Source organism: Cupressus sempervirens, chromosome 7, assembly GCF_028749045.1.
Source record: "Cupressus sempervirens isolate cs-2001-9-10 chromosome 7, ASM2874904v1, whole genome shotgun sequence".
Classification (NCBI taxonomy): domain Eukaryota; kingdom Viridiplantae; phylum Streptophyta; class Pinopsida; order Cupressales; family Cupressaceae; genus Cupressus; species Cupressus sempervirens.
This window is the reverse complement of record NC_143124.1, coordinates 620,123,915-620,143,082: the sequence shown is the minus strand read 5'-3', so window position 1 is coordinate 620,143,082 and position 19,168 is coordinate 620,123,915.

Sequence of the window (19,168 nt, the reverse complement as noted above, 5' to 3'; positions counted from 1 at the left end):
ATGACTCTAAGAGTAAATTCTACGAGAGGATCCTTGATGGTATCAATTGTCATCCCTCTCTTGTTCCACTTTGCACCAGTGTTCTTCTCTATGGCCTCTTTGGAATCACTCCTTAGGGTTTTTGGCTATTCTAGGGTTGGGTACCCAATTACTCTATGTATAATTCTTTTAGACAGTTTAATGGGGCCATCTTCCAACCATAAATATCCATCATGGATTATGCTTAGCACAATTCTTACCCATTCCATTTTTAATACGGTAGGGAAATCTAGGGCATGAGCTAAGCCCTTCCATTCAACAATTTGGAACTCTTCCTTCAATACCCTATTCTCACAAAGTTTATTGTATGCTTCCCTAATCTCCATGTAACCAATAGATCCAACTTTATAATTATAACCTCTTCTAACATCTTGCACCATTACAACTTTGGGTGGAATCACTGATAAAGCTCTAGTAGGGTCGTTCTTATAAGCTACCATAGGAATTAGTCTAAAATCTAGCTGCTTAGCTTCATTATTGACTAATTGAACCTCAAACGGCTCTTTGTCCTAAGGTTTCCTAGAGCTAGATGCCATTTCTTCAAACTAGGGTTTCAAAACATAAAAATGGCTTAACTGGCACTAGTGCAAATACTTTGAATTGATGAAATGATGTTGAATCTTGGTTGAAATCTTCACAAAATCTTTGATCTCTACTTGTAAACTATTTATGCACTCTTCTTGCTCTTGCTCTGTGTTCATGATGATGAAAAATGATTGAAAACTTGACCTTATACCCTTCATTTCATAGCATTTAATGCTTAGTGCATATACAGCTATCCACTCGGCTTCTTATGCAATTCTATTTCACTCAGCTTCCATTGATTTTAAAATCACTCAACATACACTGGAGTTTCCCTTACTCAGCTTCAACTGGAATTTCCCTTCACTCAGCATCCACTACTAACTTAGCCTCTAATAACTTTGGCAGACAACTCGACAACTGAAGGCAACTTTCCTCACTCACTAACAATGTGAAAAATTTTAATTTAACTTTGCATCTTTATTCATGCTGATCTATCCTTTTCAGTACAAATTTAGTCTTGGAAAAGATGTATGATAAATCAATCAAATGTCAATCTCACATACCTTCTTTTTCTTAGTTGGGTGAAGTGTGACCACTTGACCCTTTAGGTGAAGTGATCCCTTCATTTGATGCGCTGCATCGATCTTTTCTTTTCCATGTTCTATTCATTTCTCCTATGACATGCTCAACATCTACTTTCCCTTTTCCTTTGTTAAACTTAGAGTTGGGTGCCTTTGACCTTGTTGGGTAGTTTCTACTAATGTGTCCAGTCTTCAAACAACTGAAGCATGTAGTTTGGCTCAACCACCTACTATAGCTTCCACTAAAATGTGTTCTTATGCAATTTTTAGGGATGTGCCCATACTATTGACAGTAGTGATAGCTTTTCCTAGTGTTGTAGTCCCAATTGTAATGATGTTCGTTACTTTTTGACTTTGTTGGTTGATTTGGTGTCCACATAGGCTTAGATCTACATTCAAGAGCTCTATGTCCATACTTCTTGCAATTGTAGCAGTGACCTTCAAATCTTGGTGTCCTGGTGGTTCTAGTCTTGTAGTCATGTGCCTAATGTACTTACTTGTTGCACTTGTGACAGTGACCCATATTTTTAAGTTTGTCATGCTGAGTGGCATTCTTGCTCCTACACACATTAGAGATATGTCCCTTTTTACCACAAAAATGATAGGTGGGTTTAGTTTTCTTACCTTTGTTGTTTCTTTCTTCTACATTCTTAGATGACTCTCCTTTTTTAGTGCTGGTGTATCCTAGTCTTGAAGTGTCATTACTCGATCTTGGTGATTTCAATAACTGTTCAAAGTACTTGATAGCTTCATTAGGTTTTTTGAAGGTTCCTACAATTTCCTTCTCTCTTCTCAAGTCATTTTGTAGTTGTTCATTTTGCATCTTCATTGTGGAGACCTCAATGTCCTTAACATTCAGCTCATGATGGGCATTCATCATCTGTCTTATGGCATCTAGCTGCATGTTAGAAATTCTTGCAAGCTTAATTGACTTTTCCTCCAATCTTCTAGCTAGGTTTCTCTTATCATCTTCTATCATAACTTTATCTTCAATAGCCCTCTTCTTCTATTTAGTCACTTCACAAAGCATCATGGCTTGTGATTCTTGCTCAATCTTGAGAGTTCTAATCTCTTCTGCTTGAGCTCTATTCTTCTCCATCAAGTTTCCAATTGTTGGATCAAACTCTTTGGAATCTCCATTCGCAAACACTTTTGAGGTGTTAATCTCCTTGTACTATGTATCATTTTCAGCTATGGCAATTTCTTTTCTTCTCTTTAGGGATTTCCTCAATTCTTCCCTAGCTTCTTCCAGAGAATATAGAATGAGATGTATCTCGATCTCCTTATTCTCTATAATCTTCCCAAGCTTGTAGACCTCCATTTCTAGATCTTTTCTTCAAGTTATAAGGCTTCTCCTTGTAAGAACTTGGCTCTAATACCAATTGTTGGAATTTACAAGTGGGAAGAATACTTCTGAGAAGGCGGGGGTGAATCAGAAGTACCAAACTTTAAGCTAATAAAACTTTTAATTGAAATCAATACGTGCATCTAACATTTCTAATTAACATGAAAGTAAAGGCATGCATGAAAATAGACAACACAATATTTGATCACCTAGAAACCCTCCAAAATTAGAAGGTAAAACTAGGGTGGGGATGACACCCACAACTTATCATTGCAGCAATATGTAACTTGTCAAGGTAACAAAGTTTGACCATCAACAATGGTCTACCCTGTGAAAGTCCTGCCCTGTTAAAGGTTCTAACACCCTGTTAAAAGTGACCTATCTAAGGATTTAGAAACATTCGCTTGGAATGTCACCTTGTTAAAGGATTTACAATATGGCTATTAAACCAACCTATCTTCATAGGATTTTCATTCTCCTAATACAATGGCTAGAAAGTATAGTAGAATGTGTTGACCTGATAACTTACAATCTTCGATTGCTGATTTTAGATTCTTGTTATGTCCAATGTGATCTGATATGACTCTATTCAAAGTGCTAATACTTTGTTTTGTTAACTAATTATGCAATGTTGTCCTTCTTCTAATTCTTCTCACCCCTTTCACTTACTTCAAACTTTGCTAGTAGTCTCTCCTTGCATGAAATCTCTTCTTGCATACTCTTTCCTTCATTTTTGAATTATGGGGTTGTGACCTCCTTAAAAAGGTTTTGTGACTTAGGGTTAGGTATGAATCTATGATTGAGATTCATTCATCTTTCCCACTCAATTCTTTCCATTTTTCTGATTGGTTGCATGTTGATTTCATAAGGAATTAAAAAGATTTGATCTTATCTTTTTAATCCTTTGAGATTCTTCATATGTCAGCCCAAAAATGGTTTACATCTGAGTTTATGAGGGCACAAACACTTATGTTGATTCTGTGTTACTCAACACTTACTGATTACTAATGCTTGTCACATATAGGAATTCTGTCTTGCTCGACACCTATAGTGACTTGGCATTTATTAGTCACTTGGCAGTTGAACTTTGCTCAGCACTGTCTATCTGTCGGGCATCTAAATGACTTGACATCTTATGAATTTCTAGCTCAGCACATACTGTAACTCAACATTTGTATTATACTTAGCATTAACTAAGAAAATTTCTTAAGTGTGTTGACACTCAATTGTCAAAACCTATCTGAGACCAACAAAAGCTAGATGACAAGGGTGTGGAGTGCATCTTCACTAGTTATAGTTTAGAATCAAAGGCATACAGATTGAGTGACCCTGTCACCAAGAAGATCATCATTTCAATAGATGTGGATTTTATTGAAAATTAGTCATGGAATGGCTTGGTGGATAAATCAATAAGCACTTCAATTAAAGTGTCAATAATTGGTGAAGAAGATGAAGTTGGTGATTAGCATGATGAAGCAGTAGAAAATACAAACAACTCTACACAATTTTGGATTTCTCTTGACAGAAATAGGTAGAAAGGAAAGTAGCCACAAAGAGTAAGAGATTTAGCTCTGAGTAGCTCCAGATAGCTTTGGATTGGTGTGCAGAAGGTACTAAATAGTAGCAACAGGAGTAGTAAAATTTTAGAGCCCACTCTTGCCTCCCTATTTCCAAGAAATATAAAGAGTTTAAGGGAGATATACCAAGATGAAAGGTATGATGAAGAGTTTGATGAGAGTTTAACTTTGCATTATTTTATCATAGCGATCCAATATATTTTGAGGAAGCTGTGAAAGAAAAGAAATTGTGCAAGGCCATGGATGAGGAAATAGATGCAATAGAGAGAAATTAGACATGGGAGCTAACAAAATTGCCACCCAAGAAACAAGTCATTGAAGTTCAATGGGTCTATAAGACCGAGTGTAATGCTATAGGAAAAATAGATAGAAATAAGGCACGATTGGTGGTCAAGAGGTACAAATAGCAATATGGTAGATATTATGATGAGACTTATTCCTTGGTTGCAAGAATGAAATCATGTGTGTTGTCATAGAAATTGTAGCCCAACACAAATGGAAGGTGTTTCAAATAGATATGAAGTATGCCTTCTTGAATCAAGTGTTGAAAGAAGAGGTGTATGTGGAGCAACCACTTGGTTATGAAGTTCCAAATAAAGAACACAAGGTGTATAGGCTGAAAAGAGCTCTTTATGGGCTAAAAAAGCTTCACAGGCATGGTATAGTAGGATTGACTCATATTTGATGAGTAACAGAATTAGTAAAGGAGATGGTGAGCCCACTCTTTGCACCAAGGAATCTAATAGTAAAGTTTTAATTGTTGTCTTATATGTAGATGATTTAAATTTTACTAGAAATGATTATTTCCTAATTAAGGATATCAAAGAGGCCATGAAGAGTGAGTTTGAGATGACAGATTTGGGTCTCTTGAAGTACTTTCTAGGCATAGATGTAAAACAAATGCATGATGACATCTTTATCTCTCAAGAAAAATATGCAAATTAGATCTTGGAGAGATTTAAAATGAAAAATAATAAAGTGAACCCCAACATCACCAGCTATAGTTCTATCATGTCCCCTTCTCCATGCTAGCCTTAATGGCACCTAGTTGGTCTATCTTTCCATCTAGATAGGCTAATGACATTTGTTTAAGGATGCCAACCAATCACAAGAGTTTAGGTTTCAGGAGAGGAGATTTTAAATGGGAGATTCTAAGGTTAAAGTCACATTGTTTTATTAAATTGATTTATAAATTACTTTATTATTTAAAGTCACTTTATGAAAAAAGGACTTATATGACTAAAATATGAAGTAGGCTTTAATCCCACATTCTAAGTTTTTCACATCTCCCCACAATTCAAGATTATAAAAGTAGGTAATTGCATTGGGATTGTTACCTTGAATATGATAAATATTAACATATTGTTACAAGTGGTTGCTTAAATGTGACTTGTAACTCTGAGGATGCAACCCAATTGTTTGAGGAAGTTGGACATCACCCTAGCCCCTCATTTGGATTAAAATATAGTTTTAGGCATAAATTGACAAGAAGAAAGTGGCATTGGTTTTAAAAATTGAAATTAAGTTTTTAGTTAGAACATACAGTGGAAGATTAGTAAGATGCATCAATTTTTTCTCCAAACTTATGAAAAATAGCTTTTCCAGCTAAGTAAGTAAGATAGTAGCCAAAGTAGAAGTTTGTAGTTGAGGACAGTATGTGTGACTTCCTTATGGTAGTCAGAGGGTGATCTACAACAAAATAGGGAGGTCATCAAGTGTAGAATCATAGTCTGGGCCGTCAGTCATATGCTCAACCAATTCTTTTCATCTTTCATCTATCACTATTGGAGATTTTTCATAAGAAAAGGTGTAGTCTCTGGGTTCAAGATTAATAATGCGCTAGAATCCCACCAATTGCAACAGGGGTCATACAGCCTAGGCAACACATGAAAATAGTCATCTTAGATCTCATGTCAAGGAAAGAGGGTCATGGATTGTTGATTATCATTGGAAGTGTAGCCTATGATAGATTATATGTATTGGGTCACGTGGATAGTTCACCTTCAGTGGCTAATTCTAGGTTCATTATCCCTTGTTTGTATTTTTAAGACTGCGATAAATTGCTACAAGTAATGTTATTGAACTCACTCCATTATCCTTGCCATACTTACATATAGTATTTCATACAAAATATTAATCTAATGTCTTTGTTCCAAGCATTGCTAGTGTGATTGAGTTCTATATTATTCAATCTTTCTTAGACTTTTTGGCATGCATTAGTAGAGTTAGATTTATCAATGGCTTCATAGTTTAATATAGAAATCATAGAACAACTATTTTAAAAACCTCCATCAGCACAAGTTTAAATTTTTTGATCAAATTAGGAAAGGGCTATTGCAAGGTCTAAAGTTGAGCAAGGGAGATTGTACCAACAATGTGAATCCAGCATTGTATAAAAGTATAGTTGGAAGCTTGACGTATTTAATAGTAGCTTGGCCTAATATAATGCAAGTAGGAAGTCTAATTTCTAGATTTATGGAAACTCCAAAGGATTCCCATTAGCAAGACAGAAATAAGATCCTAGGGTATGTGAATGGCACCCAAAGATTTGGTATTTTGTATACTACAGAAAATAAGTTTCAGTTGGTTGGTTATATAGATAGTGATTGGGCTAGAAGTTTGGATGATATGAAGAGCACTTCTGGTTATGTATTTCATATGGGTTCGGGTGCAATCTCATGGGCATCCTATTTAGCTTTCATTATGCACAATGTTAAATGGCAAGAATTCTTTCGAACTCCTCTGTTGAAAAGTCAATCTTGTGAATCAACACCAAGATTCCAAGTGATCTTGTGACCTACTAGAATCCACTCAGTTGCAGATAAATGTTTTTTTTCATGAGGAGGCCTTTTCTAGTTCAAATAATTTTAGATGAGATGTAAGATCTATTCGCTACTTCAAAAAAAAACATGCAAAAGAACTATGTTTTTGTATTTTTCTGTTTATTTATTAATGCAATCTAACAATGCAACTAATATGAATTCTTAAATTAAAAAAGGGTTAGTAAATCAAACAACAAGAATTTTAAATCAAATTAAGTGAAAATAAAATCCTAATGGACATAAGCTACAGAAGCAACACTCCTACGAGTTAAGCTTTTAAAGAAATCTGTGGGTAACCAATGAAAATAGGAGCAGTGCTTCCTTAATTTCACTGATGCAATCATCGATGGGAAATATAGTAACCGTATGATGTTTCACACATTTTCAAATTGCAAGGCCATAGAAAGTGCACTCATGTGACACAAAAAGATATGAAGGAACAAAGTGGTGATCTCTTCTCGAACTAGATATATCAATAGAATTTGTAGACTCGTAGAAAACACCAGAACTAAAAGATTGCACAATTGGAAACAAAGCAATAAACTTTTGAATCAATCAAAATTCCATGAACATAATTTCACAGAACAATGACACTTTAGGCAAGAATCACTACACTCCAAATGCGAGCACGAAAAGCATAATATTATTGCAAAATAACGGTGTCCTGATTACATATTACAATCCTGTATTTATCAGAAATCATCTCCTAATTTTGTGTTGAGAGTGAGAGATATCTTCATGCAATCATATGCTTCTAATTTAATAAAACAAACCAATTATATACAAACTGACTATCTAACTAGTGCTTAGTAGGACTCCATCCATTTTTATATCATTAATTAGATGCATAAGCCTTTACATGTCACAAAAAAAAGAAATCACGAGAGGAAAAATAAGAAGAGAGCCTTTAATTATTGTAGGAGTGTCTGGAAGTGTCAAAAATAGAAGTTCCACCTTCACTAGGCATCTGTCGAAGTTAAAGTATTGTCAAAATGTGTTTTCGGTGCATGGAAAGCTCTAAATTTGGAACTAGCAGTTAACTATCGGTGCACCTCTGGAAAAGTGCACATCAAAAGAAGAACACCTAGCATAGTAGTGCACCTCTAAATTCTTCAAAATATTCCAAAAAATTGGAAAAATTGCACCAATACACCTCAGAGGCCCAAAAAATGCCAAATTTCACTAAGTGTCAAAAATGAAATTCTGGCTTTTGGGTTTTGTTCCCCTTTATAATAGAGTTATGTCTTGATATTTCAATGACCTATGTGGCATCCGATAAATCTAAGGTGTTATATTTTTCTTTCACTTCCTTCCTCTAGTTGCCCACTTCTATACAAGTTTCTACAAAATCTCTGAGTTTTACATCAAGCTCCAATAAAGCTTCTTCCATTCTAAATGCATGTCTAATATCCTCATCATTAGAAACTTCTTCAAAATCTAAAGCACACAACCGCACCTCTAAACCATTCAAAATCTACCAAAACACCATTGAAAAAGCACAGCAATGCACTAGCACACCTCGGAAGCTCAATTTGCCAAAAAATAAAAGTTCTCAATTTTGAAAAAAGTTTATGGGTTTTTTTGAGATGGGGTTTTAGATCACTTTAGTATAATTATTTTCCCCCTTTTGATAATTTAAACCTCCTTTATAGCCAAAAATTTTCATACATTTGAACTCCTGCTTCTTCTATCGAAAATCCCAAGGAACTCATGTTGAATCTTGTTATTAATATTTACGTAAGCTGAGGGACTTGTTCTAGTTCATGTGTCCAATTGCTATATCTTTGATCTTTGTCTTCTCTCCAACTACACTATCCTTCCTAGTGAGAGACTAGGTGATCTAGATTATCCAAAATGGTCAAATGTTTAAAACTTTTTCATAAGATTCTTTGTGCATTTTAAAATGGCTTTTCCAGAGGTCTTCTACTCAAAATTTCAAGTTGAAACTTTCATTGGTCCCTAAAATTAGGCAGCCAAAGGCTCACTATTTTAGGGACTAAAATTATATTTTCAATTCTTCTTTGCAATGGTGTAAATGGTTCTAAATTATGAGCTCTAGGTCAAAAGTTATGACCCTGACAAGTTGAGGATGCCCTTTTTCTCTACATAAAGAAACAAACATTAGTCTAGAAAGATGAAGAAATCAATTAATCTAGTCCCTAACATTGACTCGAACAAAACCTTGAACCCGACTACTCGAAAACATCAAAAACCTAATTCAATAACTCTTTGCACAAAAAAGGGTGCACTTGGCACACCTTTGAGGTGTGCCTGGTGCGCCTTTACCCTTACAAAGGTTTTTTACTATTGGGGTATGTAGCAGTGCACCTCATGGGGTGTGCTAATGTACACCCTTAATGGACTTAAGTGCAAAAAAAGAGGAATACTGAAGGTGTGCATTAGCGCAACCCATTAGGTTGCTATTGTGCACCTTAATATTCATTTTGGTTATGTTTTTTGCAATTTTTTATAAAGTTTTCAAAGTGAAAATAGGTGCACATCAATGTGTTTTTTAGTTCATTGTGTAGGGGAATGAGAGTGGAAGGCACACTTAATGAGATGCAGAGCTGTGAGTTAGAAGGCAAGAGGGAAAAAAAATAAAGCGAGAAGGAGAAGAGGGTGACAAGGTGCACCTTTTGGTGCTACACAAATGTACAGTAGCCATCTACGCATCACCAAAGGTGAATGACCCCTTTTAGTACTTTGGTGCACTAGCACATCTATTGAGTTGCACTGGTGCACCTTTTTTTATTTTGTAAAAAGACTTCTTCCCTTAGAATCTTGACTTTTGGAGACTAGGTTTTCGAACCGAGACATAGACTAGGTCAAAAAAAATACTAGAAAAAGACTCAGACCCCAGACTAGGGATCCAAGAAAACAAAAAAATAAAGTAGGGGGTCCCCATTTCTAGGCAAAATGGGGGTGTGCATTATGAAACAACAACAAATAGCTTGAACAAAAAGGAAGAAATGACAAAGGTATTTCTTCATTAGCAAACATTCCTTCTAGTATGTATCAATCAATAACTAAATCACAAACATTCTAAGCATATTTCAAGTCACTTTACAGTCAAAACCTTAGAATCTCGAATCTCCAAGTTTAGTGTGTGTTCAATGTATTCATTTCCTTCGACATCCTAGAATGTAGTCTATCAAAATCTTCTAACAACAAGGAAATAGTCCTCTACCCATCTGGCTCATCCATCAGGAATCTTCACAAAAGTTGTTTATCAACCCCTTGTCTGACCAGGTGAGAGAATCAGTCCTAAGGGCTCTTAATGGGTTATTACTTTTCATTTGAAGTCTTGGGTAACCTTTTGAATACTTTCCTTCACATGGCTCACAAGGTTTCCATTTTATTCTTGGATGAAACAATGGTTTTGATACTAGATAGTTTATTTCGAGTGCATATCCCTATAATTAGATTACCTTTCTCAGACTTTGTAGAATCCTTCATTCTTAACACCTTTCTTTCTTTTTTAATTTTCTTATGTACCCTAACCACACTTAGACTATGTGGCCAAGACATTGGTGTTGTTTCTTGGATTCAATATTTTTTGAACATCCCTTGCATTCCTCTTTTAAGAATTTTTTAGAAGCTCTTAGGCCAAACAATGATCTTAGCAATTCTTTCAAGAAGATCCTTCTCTTTGAACCAGTAGGGTTTGGACTATCCCTTGCTACCTTCAACTTTGGTTTGAAAACACCTAAGATAATTGATCTTTAAATTTGAAAAATTTTTGAGAACTTGTTGATTTACAATCCTAAATTAGAGACTGAAAGTCCCCTATTACTGAAAGTAAGATCCATTCCTCAATTGGTATAAGAAACAAAATCATTAAAATGTTTTGACAAAGAAATACATCTTTCCCAAAAGTTGAAACCAAAAAGTAGTTTAATGACATATGTCAAGATAAAATCTTGAGTGCACCTAACCCCTAGACTAATGCAACTTTGAAAGAAAAAGAAACGAAACCCAAACAAAAAGACTTGACTCAAAGCAAACTAACACCTAACTGGAAAGACTAATAAAGACTAAGAAAAAAACAAAAACTTATCTACATAAAACCTTGAATAACAAGAATGTGTGGAGGTTGTCAGTAGATTTATCATGATGTGCAATACTAATGAACCACCCCATATAGTCCTAAGAAAAGCTGATTTGTCTTTATAGTCAGAAAAATAAAATTTTGAAAATCTTGGTTCAAATTCCAAGCACAAATCACACAAAATCAGAAGTTGTGGTAACTCTCCATGACCATGATTAATCCAAAAAAAAATTCTCTTACCTTTGGCATCATATTCAAATTTAAAACCATTGAACTAAGAGGGATAATGGAAATATATCACCTGATCTAGTGAGTCTCCCATCATAGGGGTACACTCACACATTGCAATCTCTCCTTCTGGTGGTCTTATCTCATGGTACACAACTTCATGCGCACTTGGAAACACTTTAGGTTGCTTCAGACTAGAAAAATCAATCATCAGCCCTCCTTTCAAATTATAGGATTCATTAATATCATCGATCAAGATGTTTCCTACCTCATATCCCAAAGAAACCTATTCAAAATCATACTTTCCCTCCATTGCAATCTCCTAAGCTAACAAGAAATTAGGACAACTTTCTTTTGAAGGGAACCCAAATGGATGGATTCTACATGACTTAGTTATTGCATGGTTTGATATATGTGTAGAATACCTAAAAATAGACATTTCCTCAATCAAGCTTGAAACCAAATTGAGCATTCTATCCATCTCTTCTAATGGAAAATCTTGTTTTGAGGGAGGTATCTTATCATTATTCAACAAGTAATCAATATCATAGTAGGAAGAATTGGTATCTTCTTCTTGATGGCTTTCTACTTCAAAAATCTTACCAATGTCAGGATCTTCTACATTACCATCACTTTTTGCAACTTCATAGATTTTTGGGACTTCAAAGTTTTCTACGTCCTCAAAATTTCTTGGCATCCTGCAAATTTATTGCATGATTCAAATGTCATTGCACTAAAGCGTCATTGCACTAAAATGTAAAGCTTGTTTCTCCATGATTTGGGGAGGTTGATATGAAACATCATTGTGCCCATATCCATTTTCACTTGGTCTCATACCTGTAATACCACTATTCTCATTGTTGATGTTACTGTAAAGGCCAAAATTTAGGCTCTGATTTTGAGAACAATTGTTTTGGGCAGCAAGTTGTCTTGGATGATTGCCTTAATTTATTGAGGAATTTAACTTTATTCTCAGAAGTTCATTAGATTAAAGATACATCATCTCCCTCATGGCCTTAAACTCTCTAGCCAAATTATGTTTTGCTTCAACAGATGTAGCCTCCCTTTGGGACTCATACCCTAAATATGTAATTATTGACATCGGAGTAGTAGCATCTTGATTCATGAATATAACAGCCTCTTTACGACCTTTTCAATGGTATCAATGTCTCTAGGTGGGAGCCTTCTTAGAAAAATAGAAATTAATGAATCCATTATTCTAAAATAGATCTGGATGACAGCCTCTTGTGGTATAGCATAAGGAAACTCTATTCTTTGATACATCCTATAGAAGCGATGATTAAACTGTGAAATAATCTTGTGAGGATCCCTCTTAATTGAGATGAACTGATGATGAAGGAGAGTTGGATCAATATAGATCTTGAATTGTTCCAGAAACTTGCTCTCAAAAGAGTTCCAATCCCTTATTGATGTTGGTGGTAGATTAAGGTATCAATTGAATGTCATTTCCCCCAAAGTGTAAGGAAAAAAGCGATATACCATGTCCATGTACTGAATTTGGTTTCGATTACAAATCTCCTTGAAGATTTCAATATGATCTTCAGCTATTGGTGATTCTCCATAGATTAATCATGGGAAAAACTTTTCAGGATTTTTGGGCAATTCATGCAATGGACCAGTTAGATTCAAAGGTTAACTTTGGGCATTGAAGAAAGACATGGTTCATAATGATAGTAGAATGTAATGTGAATGATAATGATGGAATGTGTAATGTGAATGAGTGGATTTTTCAGAATCCCTTTATTAGTATGATGCTTGTGAAAGTGACCGAGTTCTAGGAACCTGTGTTCATTCTGGAAAAGTGCTCCTTTGAAGAAGAACACTTTCTCAAAATAGCGTACTAGTGCACCTAAAATTTCACAGACAGATTTTTTTTCAAAATTGTAGAATTTTCAAACAAAAACTTGGGTTTTTCAAGCCGAAAGGTTTTTAGGCCCTCCTTCTAGCGCCACTTCTATTTAGCTATCATTATGGATGATGCTAAATGGAAGAAATTCTTTCAAACATCTCTCTTGAAAATTCAATCTTGGGAATCAACTCCAAGGTTTTGAGTGATCTTGTGATCTACTGGAATCTACTCAGTTGAAGATAAATATTTTTCTTCATGAGGAGGCCTTTGCTAGTTCGAATGATTTTGGATGAGATGTACAATCTATTCGTTGCTTCAAAATAAAACACGCAAAAGCACTATGTTTTGTATTTTTCTATTTGTTTATGAATGCAATCTAACAATGCAACTAATATGAATTCCTAAATTAAGAAAGGGTTAGTAAATAAAATAACAAGAACTTTAAAGAAAATTACATGAAAATAAAATCCTAACGAAAATAAGCTACAGAAGTAACACGCCTGCAAGTTAAGCTTTTAGGGAATTTGGTGGGTAACCAATGAAAATAGGAGTAGCGCTTCCTTAATTACACTGATGCAATCATCGATGGGATATATAATAACCATAAGATGTTTCACTCTTCATCAAATCACAAGGCCATAGAAAGTGCACTTATGTGAGACAAAAAGTTATGATGGAACAAAGTGGTAATCTCTTCTTGAACTAGATACATCAGTGGAATTTGTAGACCCATAGAAAATACTAGAACTAAAAGATTGCATGACTAGAAACAAAGAAATAAACTTTTGGCTCAATCACAATTCCATGAACATAAATTCACAAAACAATGACACATTTAGGCAAGAATCACTACACTCCAAATGCAAGCACGAAAAGCATAATATTATTGCAAAATAATGGCGGCCTTAATTAAATATTACAATCTCATATTTATAAGAAATCATCTCCTCATTTTGTGCTAAGAGTGAAAGATATATTCATGCAATCATATGCTTCTAATTTAATAAAACAAAATCATTATATACAAATTGACTATCTAACTGGTGCTTAGTAGGACTCCATCCATTTTTATATTATTAATTGGATACATGAGCCTTTACATGTCATAAAACAAAGAAATTGTGAGAGAAAAAAGAAAAAGAGAGCCTTCAATTGATGTAGGAGTGTCTGGAAGTGTCAAAAATAGAAGTTCAACCTTCACTAGGCATCTGTTAGAGTTAAACTGTTGTCAAAATGTGTTTCTAGTGCATGTAAAGCTCTAGTTTTGGAACTAGTAGTTAACTGTTGGCACACCTTTGGAAAAGTGCACCTTAGAAAAAGTGCACCTAGCATAGTAGTGCACCTCTAAATTCTTCAAAATATTCCAAAACATTGAAAAAATTGCACCAGTGCACCTCCGAGGCCCAAAAAATGCAAAATTTCACCGAGCCTCAAAAATGAAATTCTGGCTTCTAGGTTTTATTCCCCTTTATACTAGAGCTATGTATAGATATTTTAGTGATGTGTGCCACATCCAGTAAATCAAAGGCATTATATTTGTCTTTCACTTTCTTTTTGTAGTTGCCCACTTCTATACGATTTTTTGCAAAATCTCTGAGTTTTACATTAAGCCCCAATAAAGCTTCTTGCATTCTGAATGCCTGTTTGATATCCTCATTAGTAGAAAATTATTAAAAATCTAAAGCACACCAACACACCTCTAAACCCTTCAAAATCTACCAAAACACCACTGAAAAAGTGCAGCAGCAAACCAGCATACCTCGGAAGCTCAATTCGCCAAAAAATCAAAGTTCTCAATTTTGAAAATAGTTTTTGGGTTTTTCTCAAATTGGGTTTTAGATCCCATTAGTGTACTTATTTTACCACTTTTCATGACTTATACCTTCTTTATAGCCAAAAACTTTCATACATTTGAACCCCTACTTCTTCTATCTGAAATCTCAAGGAATCCATGTTGAATCTTGTCGCTAATATTTGCGTAAGATGAGGGACATGTTTTGGTTCATGTGTCCAACCTCTATATCTTTGATCTTTGTCTTCTCTCCAACTACCCTATCCTTCCTGGTGAGAGACCGGGTGATCTAGATTATCCAAAATGGTCAAATGTTTGACCATTTTTCACAAAATTCTCCAAGCATTTTTAAATGGCTTTTCTGGAGATCTTCTACTCAAAATTTCAAGTTGAAACTTTCATTGGTCCTTAAAGCTAGGCAACCAAAGGCTCACTATTTTAGGGACTAAAATTAGATTTTGAGTTCTTCTTTGCAATGTTGTAAATAGTTCTAAATTCTAATCTCGAGGTCAAAAGTTATGATCTCGAAAAGTTGAGGATGCCCTTTTTATCTACAAAAAGAAGCAAACATTAGTCTGAAAAGATGAAGAAATCAATTAATCCTGTCCCTAACACTGACTCAAAAGAAATCCTGAACCTGACTACTTGAAAACACCAAAAAACCTAATTCAATAACTGTTTGCACAAAAAAGGGCACACCTGGCACACCTCTAAGGTGCGCCTGGTGCGCCTTTACCCTTACAAAGGTTTTTGACTATTGGGGTGCGTAGCAGTGCACCTCATGGGGTGTGTTGATGTGCACCCTTAATGGACTTAAGTGCAAAAAAAGAGGAATATTGAAGGTGCACATTAGCGCACCCCATTAGGTGTGCTACTACACACCTTAGTATTAGTGTTGGTTATATTTTTTGCAAGTTTGTATTATGTTTTCAAAGCAAAAGTAGGTGCGCATCAACATTTTTTTTAGTTCATTGTGTAAGGGGAATGAGAGTAGAATGTGCATTTAATGAGATGTGAAGTTGTGAGTTAGAAGGCTAGAGGGAAAGAAAATGAAGCAAGAAGTAGAAGAGGGTGACAAGGCACACCTCGTGGTGTTGTATAGGTGTGCAACAGTGCATCTGTGCATCACCAAAGGTGAATGTCCTCTTTTAGTACTTTGGAGCATGAGCACACCTGTTGAGGTGTGCTAGTGCACCTTTTTTTATTTTGCAAAAAGACTTCTTCCCTCAAAAACTTGACTTTCAAAGATTGGGTTTTCGACCTAGGACTCGGATTAGGTGAAAAAAACACTAGAAAAAGACTCAAATCCCAAACTAGGGATCCAAAAAGCCAAAAAATAAAGTAGGGGGTTCCCATTTCTAGGAAAAATAGGGTGTGTGTTGTGAAACCACAACAAATAGCCCCAAAAAAAAGGAAGAAATGACAAAGGCATTTCTTCATCAGAAAACATTCCTTCTAGTATGTATCAAACACCAACTAAATCCCAAACATTCTAAGTCTATTTCAACTTACTTTATAGTCAAAACCTCAAAATCTTGAATCTCCAAGTTTAGTGTGTGTTCAATGTATTCATTTCCTATGACATCTCAAAATGTAGTCTATCAAAATCTTCTGACAATGTGGAAACAATCTTCCACCCCATCTGGCTCGTCCATCAAGAATCTTCACAAAAGTTGTTTATCAATCCCTTGTCTGACCAGATGAGAGAATCAGTCCTAAGGGCTCTTAATGGGTTATTACTTTTCATTTGAAATCCTGAGTAACCTTTTGAATACTTGCCTTCATGTGGCTCACAAGGTCACCATTTGATTCTTCGATGAAACAATGGTTTTGATACTGGATAGTTTATTTCGAGTGCATATACCTATAGTCAAATTACCTTTCTCAAACTTTGTAGAATCCTCTATTCTTAACACCTTTCTTTATTTTTTTATTTTCTTTCTATACCCTAACCACGCTTAGACTATGTGGCCAAGACATTGGTATCATTTCTTAGATTTGATCTTTTGTGAACATCCCTTGTGTTCCTCTTTTAAGAATTTTTTAGAAGCTCTCATGCCAAACAATGTTCTTAGCAATTCTTTCAAGAAGATCCTTCTCTTTGAACCAGTAGGGTTTGGACTATCCCTTGCTGCTTCAACTTTGTTTTGAAAACACTTGAGATAATCAATCTTTAAATTTGTAAAAGTTTTGAGAACTTGTTGATCTATAGTCCTAAATTCAAGAATAAAAGTCCCCTATTATTGCAAGTAACATCCATTCCTTAATTGGTATAAGAAACAAAATCATTAAAATGTTTTGACAAAGAAATACATCTTTCCCAAAAGTTGAAACCAAAAAGTAGTTTAATGACATATGTCAAGATAAAATCTTGAGTGCACCTAACCCCTGGACTAACGCAACTTTGAAAGAAAAAGAAATGAAACCCAAACAAAAAGACTTGACTCAAAGCAAACTAACACCTAACTGGAAAGGCTAAAAAAGACTAAGAAAAAAACAAAAACAAAAACTTATCTATAGAAAACCTTGAATAATAAGAAAGTGGGGTGGTTTTCAGTAGATTTATCATGATGTGCAATACTAATGAACCACCCCATTAGTCCTAAGAAATGTTTATTTGTCTTTGTACTCAGAAAAATAAAATTTGGACAATCTTGGTTCAAATTCCAAGCACAAATCACACAAAATCAGAAGTTGTGGTAACTCTCCATGACCATGATTAATCCAAAAAAAAATTCTCTTACCTTTGGCATCATATTCAAATTGAAAACCATTGAAATAAGAGGGATAATGGAAATATATCACCTGACCTAGCAAGTCTCCCCCCATATCTCATGGTACACAACTTCATGCGCACTTGGGAACACTTTAGGTTCCTTCAAACTAGAAAAATCAATCATCAGCCCTCCTTTCAAATTATAGGATTCATTAATATCATCTATCAAGATGTTTCCTACCTCATATCCCAAAGAAGCCTGTTCAAAATCATACTTTCCCTCCATTGCAATCTCCCAAGCTAACAAGAAATCAAGACGACTTTCTTCTAAATGAAACCCAAATGGATGGATTCTACATGACTCATCTATTGCATGGTTTGATATATGTGTAGAATACCTACAAATAGACATTTCCTCAGTCAAGCTTGAGACCAATTTGAGCATTCTATCCATCTCTTCTAATGACAAATCTTTTTTTGAGGGAGGTATCTTATCATTATTCAACAAGTAATCAATATCATAGTAGGAAGAATTGGTATCTTCTTCTTGATGACTTTCTGATTCAAAAATCTCACCAACCTTAGGATCTTCTGCATTTCCATCACTTTTTGCAACTTCATGGAGTTTTGGGAGTTCAAAGTTTTTCATGTCCTCAAAATTTCTTGGCATGTCCACACTTATTGAAACATCAAAACTTGGAAGAATTTCTTCATTGAATGGGAACACAAACTCCTCTTGATCTTCATCATCATTTTTTCCTCCTACAAATTTATCACATGATTCAAACATCATTGCACTAAACAATAAATCTTTTCTCTCCATGATTTGGGGAGGCTGATTTCAAACATCATTGTGCCCATTTCTATTTTCACCTGGTCTCATGCCTGTAATATCATTATTCTCATTGTTGATGTTACTGTAAAGGCCAAAATTTATGCTCTATTTTTTTAGAACAATTATTTTGGGCATCAAGTTGTCTTGGATGATTTCCTTGATTTATTAAGGAATTCAACTTTATACTCAAAAGTTCATTAAATAAAAAAGACATCATCTCCTTCATGGCCTTAAACTCTCTAGCTATATTATTTTTTGCTTCAATGAATGTAGTTGCCCTTTGGGATTGATATCCTAAATATGTAATTGTTGACATTGGAGCAGCAGTAACCTTATTTGTGAATTTAACAACCTCTTTGAAGACCTTTTCAATGGTATCAATCTCTCTAGGTGGGAGCCTTCTTAGAAAAATAGAAGTTAATGAATCCATTGTTCCAAAATAGACCTAGATGACAGCCTCTTGTGGTATAACGTAAGGAAACTATATTCTTTGATACATCCAATAGAAGCGATGATTAAACTATGATATAGTCTCATGTGGATCCCTCTTTCTTAATATGAACTGATGATGTAGGAGAGTTGGATCGATATAGATCTTGAATTATTTTAGAAACTTGCTCTCAAAAGAGATACAATCCCTTATTGATGCTAGTGGTAGATTGAGATACCAATTGAATGCCATTTCCCCCAAAGTGTAAAGAAAAAGGCAACATACCACGTCCATATGCTGAATATGGTTTTGATTAGAAATCTCCTTGAAGATTTTAATATGATCTTTTGTTGTTTGTGA